A 14,788-nucleotide genomic window follows, 5' to 3' on the forward strand; every position below is an offset into this window, starting at 1 on the left:
TCTGTTGTTGTTACCTGACTACATGTACTGTACATGTATATTGTGACAAGATGCACGGACTACCCTAATCTCTCTGTTGATTACCTGTGTATCGTATGCGTTCAAGCGGAAAGTGTTTTCCTGTTCTATACGTAGTTGATGTATATTTCACAGTGGTAAAGAACAATGGGTTCGTGTTTATTAGAGTAAAATGATAAAATGACACTTGTAAAAAAAAAAAAAAATAAAATTCAATGAGCGGGGTTTTTTTCCCAAACCCCCCTGAATCCGCCACTTCCGATCAGTCACTCATAAAAAGCTTTCATTGCAATTTTTCTTTTAAATAATAATAAAATAAAAATAGATTATTAAATAAGAACGACAAAAAAATGAAAATGTACGGGGAATGCTGTTACATAATTCATACATAAATTAAGGCAAAACCATAAATACGAGGGGTGATCAAAAAGTTCGCGAACTATCTCAATATTTACAAAACCACAATTCAGATCAGAATGAAATTTGGCACACATATAGTCATACAAATGTTCTATAAATAACAGGTGTTAAATAATGTTTTGCTCCGTGTTTGTGACGTCACAAAGTGAAAATGACGTCAATATATAGGTGACTTGTGACAAAAAATGGTTGACTCAGTCGTACTCGAGAAACGAAGGGCTGTAAAGTTTAACGTTATATCTTGGAAATTCCTTTGCAGTAGAATATGATAATTTGTACAAGGTTTATGAAGACAATAGACTTACCAGAAGTCTAATCATTAATTAGATTGATTATTTTAGTGAAGGCAGGGAGATGGTTAAAAATAATGTTTGTTCTGTTGCCCAGCGAAAGCAAGCTGGGGAAAAGATGTGTCCGTAGTTGAGCAATTTGTTATGAAACATCGCCAAGTTACGATTCGAAAAATAGTTGAATATCTTAACAATAATATAATTATTAAATCCCTAAAATATCGTTTACTTTAGACTTTAAACATATGAAATATGATAAAGAGAAGGCGTCCATACTTTATCCACACTGGATAAACGACGCTCCCAAGACAGAGGACTCGGGTTGTGATGGTCACCATGTTAATTCTGGGAAGGGATATCCTTATCCACCTATACTATTGCCGAGATTTGGCAATTTCTGACAGATCGACTGTTCTTGTTATAAAAAATAACTTACAAGGTAAGAAAAATAAGTCTCGGAAAATTTTTTAGCTTCTGTGAACAGACCGCTCCGGGGCATGTCACGTGACCGCCTTGATCACGTGATTCGCGCATGGGCAGAACAATGGCAGATATGCATTAAAATCGGAGAGGACCACTTAAAAAAATAATAAGCATTGAAACCTCATTTCTTTTCTTTTAAGGAAGTTATTCAATTAGTTCGCGAACTTTCTGATCACCCCTCGTAGTGACGTGTTTATTTTCTTCTTTTTCAATAAGTATCTTTACTATATGTTCCGTTAAACAGCTGTTAAATGATCGCAAAAAATCATCCGTGTTTTAGTGCACACTTATTCCAAGTCAGTAGAGCGCTTTAAAAATCATGCACCCAGATCCTCTTCACGCACAAGATCATCATATCCAGAGAAAGATGCTGAAGGAAGTGAAAAAAAGAAGTTTATTCTATAGAGGTTAATTCATGCAAGTTTTAAATCAGTCTATATTTGATTTAGCGTGTGTGAATTACTCCATTAACAACACCAACGGGTCCATTCTGCTGTCATTTTTGGCAGTGAGACGGGGGCAAGTTTACATGCACATGTCAGCATGTAACCACTGGTAACTGAAGTATATAAGTAAAGTATAAGCATACTATTGTCAGTTCTCATACAATCTTAGATTGAATTAGCTATATTGCTTTAATAAGCTATGCAGAATAGCTTAAGCTATTTCGACCACCACATTTTTTCTTAAATATGTTTTTTTTTTCTGTTGAGCATGTACATAAAAGTGGCACTTTAATACAGTGATAGTATTATAGTATTCAATCCTGAACTCCTCTGAAAAGAATACACATATTTATGTAAATAACTTGTTTCTTAAGGCTAAGATTTAATCTTGATATGGGAAGATAGTGACCACTCTATATCTTCAGAACCCTTTGCTTGACATACCTCATATTTATAAGTACATTATTTTCTTTTGAGGAGTAAATGACAATTATAGATTTTGAGGTCCCAAAGTTAAAGATCAAGGGTCAAACTGGACATAAGAATATTGATCGCTCAATATCTTAAGAACCCTTTACTTGACAGAAATCACACTTGGTATAATGGCATCTCCTGATGAGTAAATGACCACTGCAGATTTTGAGGTCACAAGGTCTAAGGTCAATGCACAAACTACTTTAGGCATAAAAAGATATTTCCATTCAATATTTTGAGAACCATTAAATTTTGCATGATAATCATTTAATTTTTATAAAATAATACCCTTTAAAGAATAGATGCCCACTATATTTTTAGCTCTTCTGAGCCAAAGGCTCAAAGAGCTAATGCTATGGCCATTTGTGCAGTGTGTGTAAACTTTTTAGAATACGGGCCATAACTCAAGAACCCCTTGGCCAATTATTGTCAAATTTGTCACAGGGTATCCTTGGCCCAAGGGCTCCCGTTTATACTAAAACTAGGGTTGTGACCCTTAAACAAGGGGAGATAATTAGGAAAATAGAAACAAAAGTACTGGTTTCTAAAACATCTTCTTCTCAAGAACCACGGGCAGATTATCACCAAACTTACACAAAAAGATGAAGATATTTTGTAGATTAAAATTTGCACAGGGAATTGCCCTGGGGCAAAGGGCGTGGTCTCAAGGTCACTTCAAAGTTGACCAAAAATTACATTATTAAAATGTTGATATTTTGCTTACTATAAGGACTAGGATCATCAAATCTTGTCAGTTGATGCATCTAAGGACCTCATATCATGATGACTCAAAAGTATGTCACAGTGACCTACTTTTTTAAATTTTGCAGCCATTCTTTTTCAAAATGATTTAGAGGTATATTTTGAACAATTTAAGGCCTATGATTATCAAACTTTGTCAGTTGATGTATCTTGGGTCCTTGAAAAACGTCAACTGAAAAATTGGTCACCGTGACCTACTTTTCAATTTATATGACTATAATTAAATATTTAGGGTACTAATTGGCTAAGAATCATTAAACCTTGTCAGTTTGTCCTTGGAGTACGTCAACTAAAAGTAGGTCACCTTGACCTTTTTTTTTTTAATTTTATGCTTTTCTTTTTCAAAACAATTAAGGTCATTAATTCGAATACTGAGAGGTTTAGAATCATTAAATCTTGTAAAATGGTGCATCTTTGGGCCATAAAATATATTTATTAAAAAGTAGGTCACAGTGACCTACTTTTTGAACTTTCAATTTCAAAGCGTTCAGGAGACATAATTTGGACATTTTAAGGCCTATGATCATAAAACTTTGTAAGTTGATGCATCTTGGGTCCTTGAAAAACGTCAACTGAAAAATTGGTCACCGTGACCTACTTTTCAATTTATATGACTATAATTAAATATTTAGGGTACTAATTGGCTAAGAATCATTAAACGTTGTTAGTTGATGCATCTTGGGTCTTCGGAGTAGGTTGACTGAAAAGTAGGTCACTGTGACCTACTTTTTAAGATTTATAGCTTTAATTAGATATTTCGGGTACTAATTGGATTAGAATCATCAAACTTTGTCAGTTGATGCATCTTGGGTCTTTGGAGTATAACAACTGAAAAGTAGGTTACCATGACCTACTTTTGAAATTTTATGGCTGTATTTTAAAAATATTTTTGGGTACTATTTGGCTTAGAATAAATTTTTTTTTTCAATTTTACATGACTGTAATTGAATGTTTCGGGTACTTATTGGCTTAGAATCATCAAACTTTGTCAGTTGATGCATCTTGGGTCTTCGGAGTAAATCGACTGAAAAGTAGGTCACCATGACTTACTTTTGAAAATTTATGGCTTTAATTAAATATTTCAGGTACTAATAGGCTTAGAATCATCAAACTTTGTCAGTTGATGCATCTTGGGTCTTTGGAGTACAACTGAAAAGTAGGTCACCCTGACCTACTTTTGAAATTTTCTGGCTGTATTGAACATTTCCGGGTACTATTTTTGCTTAGAATCATCAAAATTTGTCAGTTGATATATCTTGGGTTCTTGGAGTAGGTCGACTGAAATTTAGGTCACTGTGACCTACTTTTCAATTTATATGTCTATAATTAAATATTTCGGGTACTAATTGACTTAGAATCATCAAACTATGTCTGTTGATGTATCTTGGTCTTCGGAGTAGGTCGACTGAAAAGTAGGTCACCATGACCTACTTTTGAAAATTTATGGCTTTAATTAAATATTTCAGGGACTAATTTGCTTTGAATCATCAAACTTAGTCAGTTGATGCATCTTGGGTCCGCAGAGTTAGTCGACTGAAATGGAGGTCACTGTGACCTACTTTTGAAATTTATGGCTTTATTTAAATACATCTGGTACTATTTGGCTTAGAATCATCAAACTTTGTCAGTTGATGCATCTTGGGTCCTCGAAGTATGTCATCTGAAAAGTAGGTCACTGTGACCTACTTTTGAAATTTTATGGTATTATTTTTAAAAATATTTTAGGTATTAATTGGCTTAGAATCATCAAACCTTGTTGATTGTATCTTGGGTCCTCAGAGAATGACAAGTGATAAGTAGGTCACCATGACCTACTCTCAGGCACTTATTGGCTTAGAATCATCTTGGGTTCTCAGTGTTTCATCTAAAATGTAGGTCATGATGACCTACCTTTGGAATTTCAAGGCTTTATCTAAATATACAGGATACTTAGAGGCTTTAAATAGAAGTGATAGGTTGTACAGTTTATCAGAAGAGCGATTCAAGACCCTTAGGCCTCCTGTTCGGGGTCACAAGATCAGGAGTCAAGGTTCAAATTGAAATATATTAGGAATAAAACGTCAATATCGTAAAAAGCATAGTAACTTTGAAGTTGATCCCTCTTTTATATTGTCATAAGGTGGGTATATTTTTTTATAACATACATTGATTCACTTGTATTGTGAATTAAGTTTGGGAGGAAATTGAAATCTAAATACCATTCAAGTATCGTGGTACATCATTGTATTAGTTTGATATAATTGAACAAATGACTCATTAAAAAGGTTACTATAGGATTATTTTTCCTATATTGTGCCAAGACATGGGATATTTAATCCTAGCTTCTTCATTTAGTGGGATTTTTTGTCCTGTGGGAGAAATAATCCCATTTTGCAACAACCAAGGGATTTTTTTTTTCCCATATGGGACAAATTATCCCATAGTATTATTTCTCCCATGGGATTTTGGTGGGATTTCAGGTGGGATGAAAAATCCCCCCATTCTCCCATGGGATTTTAAGTTTTGGGAGAAGTTTATAAGAAAACTACAACATTGTGGAAGTTAAGATTGACATGATGAGATGAGAATGAGAATAAAAAATCCCACCAAAATCCAGGAAAATTTTTAAATTATGTCTTTCCGAAAGGGTACCTAAAAGTCCGGACTATGTCGTGTCCGAACTTAAATGTCGCAGTGTTATTAATTCATTTGATATTAAGAAAAAATCTAGTCTAGCTTTTTTTAATAAGAATACTTTTGATTTCATTTTCTTTGTCAGAGGTCTTTCAAGTATCAAAAAACAACTCTTGAAACACTTTAACTTCTACTATTTCAGTATTTAACTATTAATTATTTGTGACGTTGTTTCCTTACATCTCTTAGGTTGGACTGTAGACAGATCAACATAGAAATTGTTAAACCGAAGCAAACATATTCAGTTTGTTGGTCTTTCTATTAGTAATAAATAAATACAAAGATATTAGTGTATAACAAACACAGATATATTCATTTGGTTTTTCGTAACTATAAATTCGATGTGAAGTTTAATTTGTTTAAAGAGAGTCCTTGCCTTGATTAAAACATTATATAAAACTTTCCCTTTCTTCAAATTTGTAAGAAATGAGTTCATTAAAATTACACTTGCACTTTATTATTGATGACCTTTTAACATTATGTACGGCATTAAAGGTGCTTGGACACAGATTTGAAGTTAATATTTTCTCAAATTTTTTGTATGATTTCATGACTTATATGTTGCTATAAATTCTCTGAATAAGTTTGTTAAAAATTGTTTTCACCTTACCTGTACTAGGAAACATATTCCAGGAGATTTCTGCCAGTAAAACTGTTGCCCAACTCTTGCCACGTGGAGGCATCTCCTGTTAAGAGTCTTTTTTTTTTTTTTTTTTTTTTTTTTTTTTTTTTTTTTTTAATAAATACAATAGTTCAATAAATAAATAAATAAATAAATATTTTTCTTCTGTTACACGTTTACCTATATTTCCGCGAAATGTGGCTCCAACTGGAAACCAGCTCGTAAGGAGACAGGCCGTACCACATTTTAGCATTACGTTATGCATTTGGCGCGAATGGTGGCTCCAACTGGAAGCCTAATCAGAGGGAAAAGGCCATACCACCATATACTGACAGTGTTTATAAATTATTAGGTAATAAGCACGATATTGAACGCGTTTATGCGGGAAGATTTGCACGTTTTATCCTTTATTTTTTAAATTTAAAATCGACAATATAGTACCATCCGGCGATTGCTGTTGCCAGTATCTCGATGTGACCATTAATCCATCGGGAAGAAATCGGTCGCAATACATTCCGTAATTCCATCATTACGCCACTACCCGCACCTGACACTCGACCCAACTGACGAAGAGACCAGTTGTGCCTTACGCCCTCTGGGAACACAGATTTACCTTCCAATAAAAGCATGACATTTTCATTTAAGTAAATTTTAGGACACAAATTATGAAGGGTGCCTAGCAAATGCTTGAAGTGTGTTGAAACCCTTATTAAAGTCAAAAACATGTTGAAATTTTTGTATATTACAAGAGACAAAATATTGCGCTGAATGAAGTAAGGTAAATCGGTGAATTGCTTTCGGTTTACATTTTCTGTTTCGGGAAAAATTTGCTTACGTGCCCTGACATAATCAATGGGTGTGAACTTCTTAGGGGGTCGCACGTTAGACCTCAAGCGAACAGGTGATAATAATGGTGGCTGTTCCTCTGACTTTGAATCCTTTATCATATCTGTAATAGGAGTTAGAGAAGGTGGAGATAAATAAAATGATGAGTTTAGACTTGGGGGAGATAACCTGTCTTTCTCTGTGGAGCTCAGATTGTTTGTCTCGTAGATTGCTGTTGGGGAAAGCGCTGTAATGTCGGTGTCTCAAATGCTGGCGGAACAGGGGCTTCGATGTGTTCACTTTCAGTCCGAAATGATACACTGTCGGGAAATGAACCCAGAGGCTCTTTATCAAGATGGCTGACCGGAGGGGATAACGAACTTTCGTTAGTGGATAGGTGAAGGTGGAGAACCGAATCACTAGAATAATCTGTTAGCTGAGGCTCAATTTGAACTTCCTGAAACGAATGGTAAGAAAAATCAGTACTGTGAACATAGTTATTATATGTGCTGTTTTGGTTTGAGTTGAGATCCCTGTTTGGAATACACATAGTATTTACAGTATGAAAATTAACTTCATTAATACAAATATCCGCCTGCATGCCCGGTATCGGTTCTAACCTAATAAAATGAAACTCGAATTCATGACCTAAATAAATGTGTAAAAGATGTTCCTTATTTTGTCGATCAAAAGGCAAAATGTAATTTAAGTCTGACTGGGAGCTCGACACGATACCTACTGCAATATTAAATGCGTTCGCGATGGCCGTGATACAGATGTGGTCGCCCCATTCGGTACCTAGTATGCCCTCTAAATAGGTATCCCAGTCTAAATTAGGTACGAAGTGTGAAAAGCGGTCGCCTGCTGGTGTTTCGGGGTTTTCGGAGAGCCAGTTTACCACGACATTTCGAATATCTTGCTGATTAAGGTCGATTTGTAAATGATTAGAAAGCGATTGTGCAACTGAATGAAAGAGACAGCTACCGTCTTTAGGAATGTTCCCAACAGGAATTAAATCTCGTTCAAGCGCATTTCGAACCAAATCGTCATGGGCTGTATCGGTTCTCGAGAGGCTCGGTCCTTAAAGTTGGTTTATTAAATTATCAGAAAGATAGAAATCCGATATATGCGGGAAATTGTGGGAAGGCAGTGAACAAGGAACTTTGCTTCCGCGGCAACAAAATTTATTTAGTTTGTGTACAGTTCGGATCCGATTTTCGAGAGCATTTATCATTGTTACATTCGCACAACGGATCAAGCCTTAATCGATGACGTTTTTGTCTTTTTAACAGTTCTTCGGAACGTGAAATTGCAGCTATATTTTGTACATTTATCCAACGCGACACCCCATTGGAAAACCTGATTTTGTAAGAGAACGCGTTGTGTTTTGTGTCGATTATTTTTCCTCTTTCAAAACGGGGCCTAGCTTTATTGTAGTTTTTCCGAGTTTGAGATTTTACGAACACTTCGTCGCCCACACTATAGACACTAACTTGATGTTTTTTGAAATGGTGTTTTATCATGGTTTTTTCGCGTTTTTTCGATGCCAGCAAGGCTGCCTTGCGAACAGCGGATGGCTTTTTCAACTCTCTAGAAACGTGATTTGAAACGGTTGGCCCAAGACGAGTAGACTTACGCACACGATTAGATTCCCGTCCGTGATATACGTAAAATGGAGACGCCTTTAAAGAAGAGTGATACTCCTCATTGCGCAACATCGCGTATTTGGATAAATCGCGAACCCAGTTCGAATCGCTTGTTTTTAGTAGGTCGTACTTAAGTTTTGATTTCCAGGATTTATGCGACGATTCAATTTTCCCTTGACTTTGCGGATAATAAGGTCTGCTGTTGATAATTTGACAACCTAATACCTCGGTCAATCGGGTTACCGCACCATGAAATTCTCGACCATTATCGCATTGTATGATTTTCGGCGGTCCTTCGCTTTGATATATGGACTCCAACGCGTCTGAAATTTCCGTGCTTTCTTTCGAGTTGAGCGGGCGAAGCCATATGTAACGACTGAAAACGTCTAAAACCGACAAAATATACTTGTACTCATAAAATTCCGTGTGTCGCGACATGTCAACTAAGTCGATTTGGTGGCGTTCTTGTATCGAAGTCGCACGAATGGGTTTTAGAGGAGCAACATTATCGAAAATTGGATTGACAGACTGCTTTTCGGGAAGAGATTTAAGAGACGTTTGCACCTTCCGATGTGTTACGCCGCTGAATACAGATTTTAAACGATGTCGAATTTTTCGTGAACCCGCGCCTTTACTTTCCTCGAATGCCTGTTTTGTCGCGAAATTGATTTCACTTAACTTTAAAACCATTTTACCATCAACCATAATACGTTTTTCCTGAGCCCCTGTCAATGGGTTGTGGCATTTGGCAATGGACAAAGGATGATTCTTTCTCCAGCGACGAATCATCCTTGCTGCATTTTTCTCTTCAAGGGTTGCTTTTCTTTCGTTGATGGTCCTTGTTCCTGAGATGATATCTGTGAGGAATAAATAATTAAAATGTCATGATAACAGTTAACTGAAGATATTGAGTCTATATTCCATGGGAAAAAAATATTCTACACAATTTTACTTCACACATTATAAATTATTTCGGTACTTTGATCACAATAATTTTGGTCTGAGTCGTAAAGGTCATATGAGACATAGACATGAACATATTGAGTATCATACGGTAAAAAATATTTTCAATAGTATTTTTCTTAGAAAATAGACGGTCGTTTTATGAAATTTTGCGATGCAAGAGTTATCTCAGTTATTTAACCGATTTCCCTATAGCATCGAAATTTCGCCTTAAAATCTTGCTATCAGAACACCTGTGAAATATTTAGACATGATAGACTAAAGAATATTATTCAACAAAAATCATTACTTTATTTTCTAAAACGGAATTGGTTTTCACCTCCAAACGTAATATGTCTATACTTATAAATAAACAAGGTTAGCTTTTTAAAAAAAGCTGAGAGTCCGTCACTTGAATACACAAAAGTTTCTTTCCTGCTTTGTGATGGTATAATTATGATTTTTTTTTTATTCATCATAAAATCATCTTAAAAGCCATTGTAATCTATGTTAAATTGGCCTAATCGTTCTCTTATTTGTAACATAATGCTTTACATAATAAATAATAAAGCATAGAATAAATTTTAGTTAGACTGCATCGTGATCATTATGATGACCTTCAATTAATTTCTCTTGGGCGCAGATATCAGAGAAAGCACGTCTCAGAAATGAACAAAGCCACTTACTTCCCAATCATTGACGGTTGACGAATGTTTACAGTTTCATTTTTACTGTTAAATTCTATATAATATATAGCTTATGATGCTTGAAAGGAAGGTAGACCTTGGGTTAGATTGTTTTAATTATTTTAGATATAAGTTTTTAATCGTGCAGGTTCCAAGCAATGCATGATTCTGGGGGGGGGGGGGGGGGGGAGGTTATACTGCATGTATATCTAAATCTATTTTTAAGTTTAAGCATCCATTTTAGTGTTACTAGGAAAGAAAAGATTTGCTTCCAAATTAAAGTAATGAAAGCCATGGAAAACAATTTAAATTGGAAATTCAAAATATTTTTCTACACGCAGTACGTATACCCAAAACGTAACTGATGATGTCTACCATTAAAGCACATTTAGATTTACATACTGGATTCCATATCTCTCACTCTTTCTCGTTGGAGGGGGGGGGGGGGCTGTCTCTAAATCAACGCAGTATTTCTCAACTATCGCAGTTCTAATGTGGTCATTTCCTCACTGTGTGCGCGGTTCACGTGCACAAGCGGTACTTAAACGTCTATCGCCATGTAAGTTATAAGAATTTACCACTTCGCCACGCGGCGACTACTACTTAATGAGAAAACTGTTTCTAATTCTACTGCTGGACACTCCACTTTAAGCTGACACAAGAACGGAAGAGGATTCAGTAAAATATTTTTTTTTATTTTTGTTTTTAAAATTTGACAATTGTTCAACATATCCTTATTCTTTATATGGAGTTTAAATAAATAAGTTAGTATGTAGTTTATTTCCAAAATATCTCATTATTGTCACACCAGATACAACACCGATGCCGCCCAGATGATTGTTTGTTGTCAGTTTCTTTACAAACTGACTATAACTTAGATCCACCAACGGTAACCATCACCGCTATTTTATGGTTGTTTGTCAAAAATGAAAGTAGATTTTTAATTAAATTTATGATAATTACTTTGCGAGTGGAATCTGAATATAGTTTACGGACATCATCTCAATACCCGAATTTTCTATAAGATAATGCAAAAATTCAATGTTCATAGATATACTTTCAATACTTCCCATGTCTGATCAATTGGTTTGCATTATCCATTGCTTATCAACGTATGAACATCGCAGGCATTATCTTCGAATGTATTTTCTTTGAAAATGGCTACCGGAAACGATATTTGAGTACTTAATTACGAGAAAATGACGACGAAACTTTTTTTCGGATTTGTCTCCGCATTACCAACTTTTTATTTTATCAAAAATATGATAAAAGTTGGAATGCGGCTACCACAAAACGGATGCGCGCGGGCCTGAGAACCACCATTTCAATTTTATTTGGCCTTATCTATCAGTTCGTCGAGTTTAGTAGTCTGGATCAGAGGAATTTTTTGAAGAGCCATAGTTAACTAATTCTTAATTTACTTTCTCATGTTAAAAGATTATCAGAAAAATCCAGAATATGTCTTGTGTTTTTTAACGTTACCGTAAATGATGCGGTATCTTTCGTCCGATATTGGTCGAATCGTCCCATCGACTGGTACTCCTAAGGTCCTCAACCAAAGGGAAACAATGATGATTACGAACAGTAGCCTAAAACAACAACAAAAATAGGACATTACTAAAGCAAAACAAAAGGCAAATGGGCTACATACTTAAAGGAATCTCACTCCTTAAGAACAAGTTGGAAAGAATACTCGAAATCGGGTATTATCTGTAACATCGCGTATAGTCCCCTAAATCGGGGTATCGTTGTATCCGCGAAATCGGGTATAAGAGGTGTAATCACCATATACACTTAAAACTTAAATAATGTGATGGCGCATTTTGCCGAGTCAACTTCCACCAAGAGAAAAATGTTATCGAAAGGTATTACTAGGCAAGTAACGATCTGGATGTCTGAATTAATGCGCATATGACAACAAATACCCGTGGAGGTTAGTGCATTTCAGGATCTGCACCATAACAGGCGTTCGTTCTTGCTTATATTTTTATAATGTTAAAAGTATTTGCAACTTGTTCAATTTAATACCCAACACAAGAAAACTGTAAAATATCTAAAGTCGGGAATTTATAATATTTCCACATCAATACGACAAACATGAACAATTCGTAAATAATTAAAATTATACGGAAACACATAAACACATTTCACGCACAAAATAATGCCACGTGTAAATATCGCATCCAATTATGCTTCATTAATTGCTTTCACATTCATCTTGCGCAGAAAGTCAAACTCATTACAAAATGCATAAAGTATTTAAGGTAGGTCGCGGGTTTACTGCATAAAAATTCTTACGGGAAAACATATCCTGAAAAAATGATATAATGTTCCTTAGAATTTGCAGCATATTATCTGTAATTTTTTATCAAATTAGCCTTTGAATGCTCTATTACTGTAAATGCAGAAACATTTTAGGAAGGACAGAATCTTATAGATCTACACTTGTACTGTGAAATTCACAAACTGTCCACGAAGTCAGAATGAATGGTATATTGATAAAAACATTCTTCGTGCGACACCACGAGTGTTAATATATTAATTCATTTATGAATGTTTATACATGAATGTTTAGGATGTTCATGTTCATTAAGGATGTACAACACACCTACCCCAAAAATTGTCTGTCGTTTAATTTTCGCTATTTTTGTATATCTTATACATGACAATGTCTGCTACGTATATGTACATTTTGGTCAAAATTGTTCGAGCCGAATCTGGACAGGAAGTTCCTAAAGTTACCCCCCTTTGGCTGATCAAACGATACAAAAAAATTTCAACTAACTAGCTATAAAATCCCGTATTTTTAAATATTTAAGGTTAGCCTAGCTGTCAAAATTTGCTGAATCGTTCGCTTAACTATTAAACACACAAACAAAGTGAATTTGTAGAGGTACACTTCGAGAAAAACGATTTTGAAGAATTTAAACTGAAAAACTATGGTTCATTTTTGCATTGAAAAATGCGTGATTTTCAAATGAAATATTTTTTTATGAAAAAATCTGTCGTTTAATTTTGACAAAAATAGTTACTTCTTGTAACTGATGATCAAAATGTTCTTGATAATTTTTTTAAAAAATTTTAAACGACGTGTTTTGAATTTATAGCGGAAAATCTCCCCTCTCCCTCTCTCCGTAAGTTACGTTTCTCACAGCGTCTTTCAGACTTGGGACGAAAGCAATGCTATGAATCTACAAATACACATAAAAATTCCTTGCTGGAAAATATCTTTTACTTAAAAAATGTAATGTACATTATATTTATCACAAATATAAAACTTTACATCTGCATTTAAATGAAGATGAATAAGCAATTTCTGAAATTTTAAGACCCCCCCCCTCCATTATTCTCTGCAATGCAGGACATTCGAGCTTGAAAAAAAAAACATCGGTTACGTCTGCATAATATAAATAATTGATATATTGAACTCCTTCAGTAATGTCCTTCATTCGTGTATACAGATTAAATATTGACTAATAAAATTTTTTGTTATTCTAAATATTATTTTTTTTTATATTTACATGTATTTAGTAAAACTATTTTTTTTTCTATGGCTTTTTTGACCACGTGTCCGGTTTGGAGTTCATGCACACAGGCGCAATTTCAAACCTTTATATGACTTCTACTTGCATTGAATATTATTTTTTAAGTTAACCAACAGTGGTGTATGTACAACTGTCTTGTGATGAAAATGGAATATATGTACGTACAGTTTTTTAATTATTTTTGTTTTCAAACGAGAGGGGTGGTGCCCCCCCCCCCCCGGATATTGTATCATTCTTTTGTTTCAATAAATGGAAACGATGTATTCGTTCATATTAACTTCAATTGTACCAAATTGTAAATTATTTATTAATATTTATTATACTATGGGTTAAAAATTTATTACCGAAACAAGTACCTGTGGAAAAAACCCATAATTCTTCGGAAAACAGGAGGAATAACTCAGCTAAGAGGAGGAAAGGCATACACCTCTACATTTTTAGAGTTGTTTCTCTTTGATCAGTGACCTTCTGAAAACGGTTACTCTTTTTCATTTTTATTTTCAAAGAAAAGAAAAGAAAGAAATTGTTTATTTTCGTAATATGATAATATTTAGACATGCCGGTAATATTTATTCTCAATTTTATGCGGCCGATTGTGACGGGAAAAAGCAATGTAGAGTAGCATTAACATTTTTTATTAAAACATTGCCTTTGTGTATATCATAAATACAATATTAAAGAATTAATTAACTAGATTTAAATTTACGAATTTTAAGGAACCTGTCTTTTTTTTTCATTTTTATGGAGGGGGAAGATTTATTGCAATTGCGCAAATGATCAAGGATAGGATTTGGTATTCCTAAAGAAATCGCAATAAAAACCTCTATTCTTTTTTTTTTTTTTTTTTTTTTTTTTTAACAATAATTACATCGGGATCGTATCGCTCGTCATTTTGACGCTTCGTAATTAACGTCAAATTTAACGTTATGTTAAACTTTTTATTGAAATCCCAAGAG

At 34.5% G+C, this 14,788-nt stretch overlaps 1 pseudogene; it reads right to left on the reverse strand.

Annotated features, from left to right (window-relative positions):
• Nucleotides 1-6,374: 6,374 nt before the first annotated feature.
• LOC133171640 (uncharacterized) lies at nt 6,375-11,853 on the reverse strand (annotated as a pseudogene).
• Nucleotides 11,854-14,788: the final 2,935 nt, after the last annotated feature.

The sequence above is a fragment of the Saccostrea echinata genome, unplaced genomic scaffold (genome assembly GCF_033153115.1).
Source record: "Saccostrea echinata isolate AGI-Se365-2 ecotype Australia unplaced genomic scaffold, CSIRO_AGI_Sech_v1 ptg000054l, whole genome shotgun sequence".
Classification (NCBI taxonomy): Eukaryota; Metazoa; Mollusca; class Bivalvia; order Ostreida; family Ostreidae; genus Saccostrea; species Saccostrea echinata.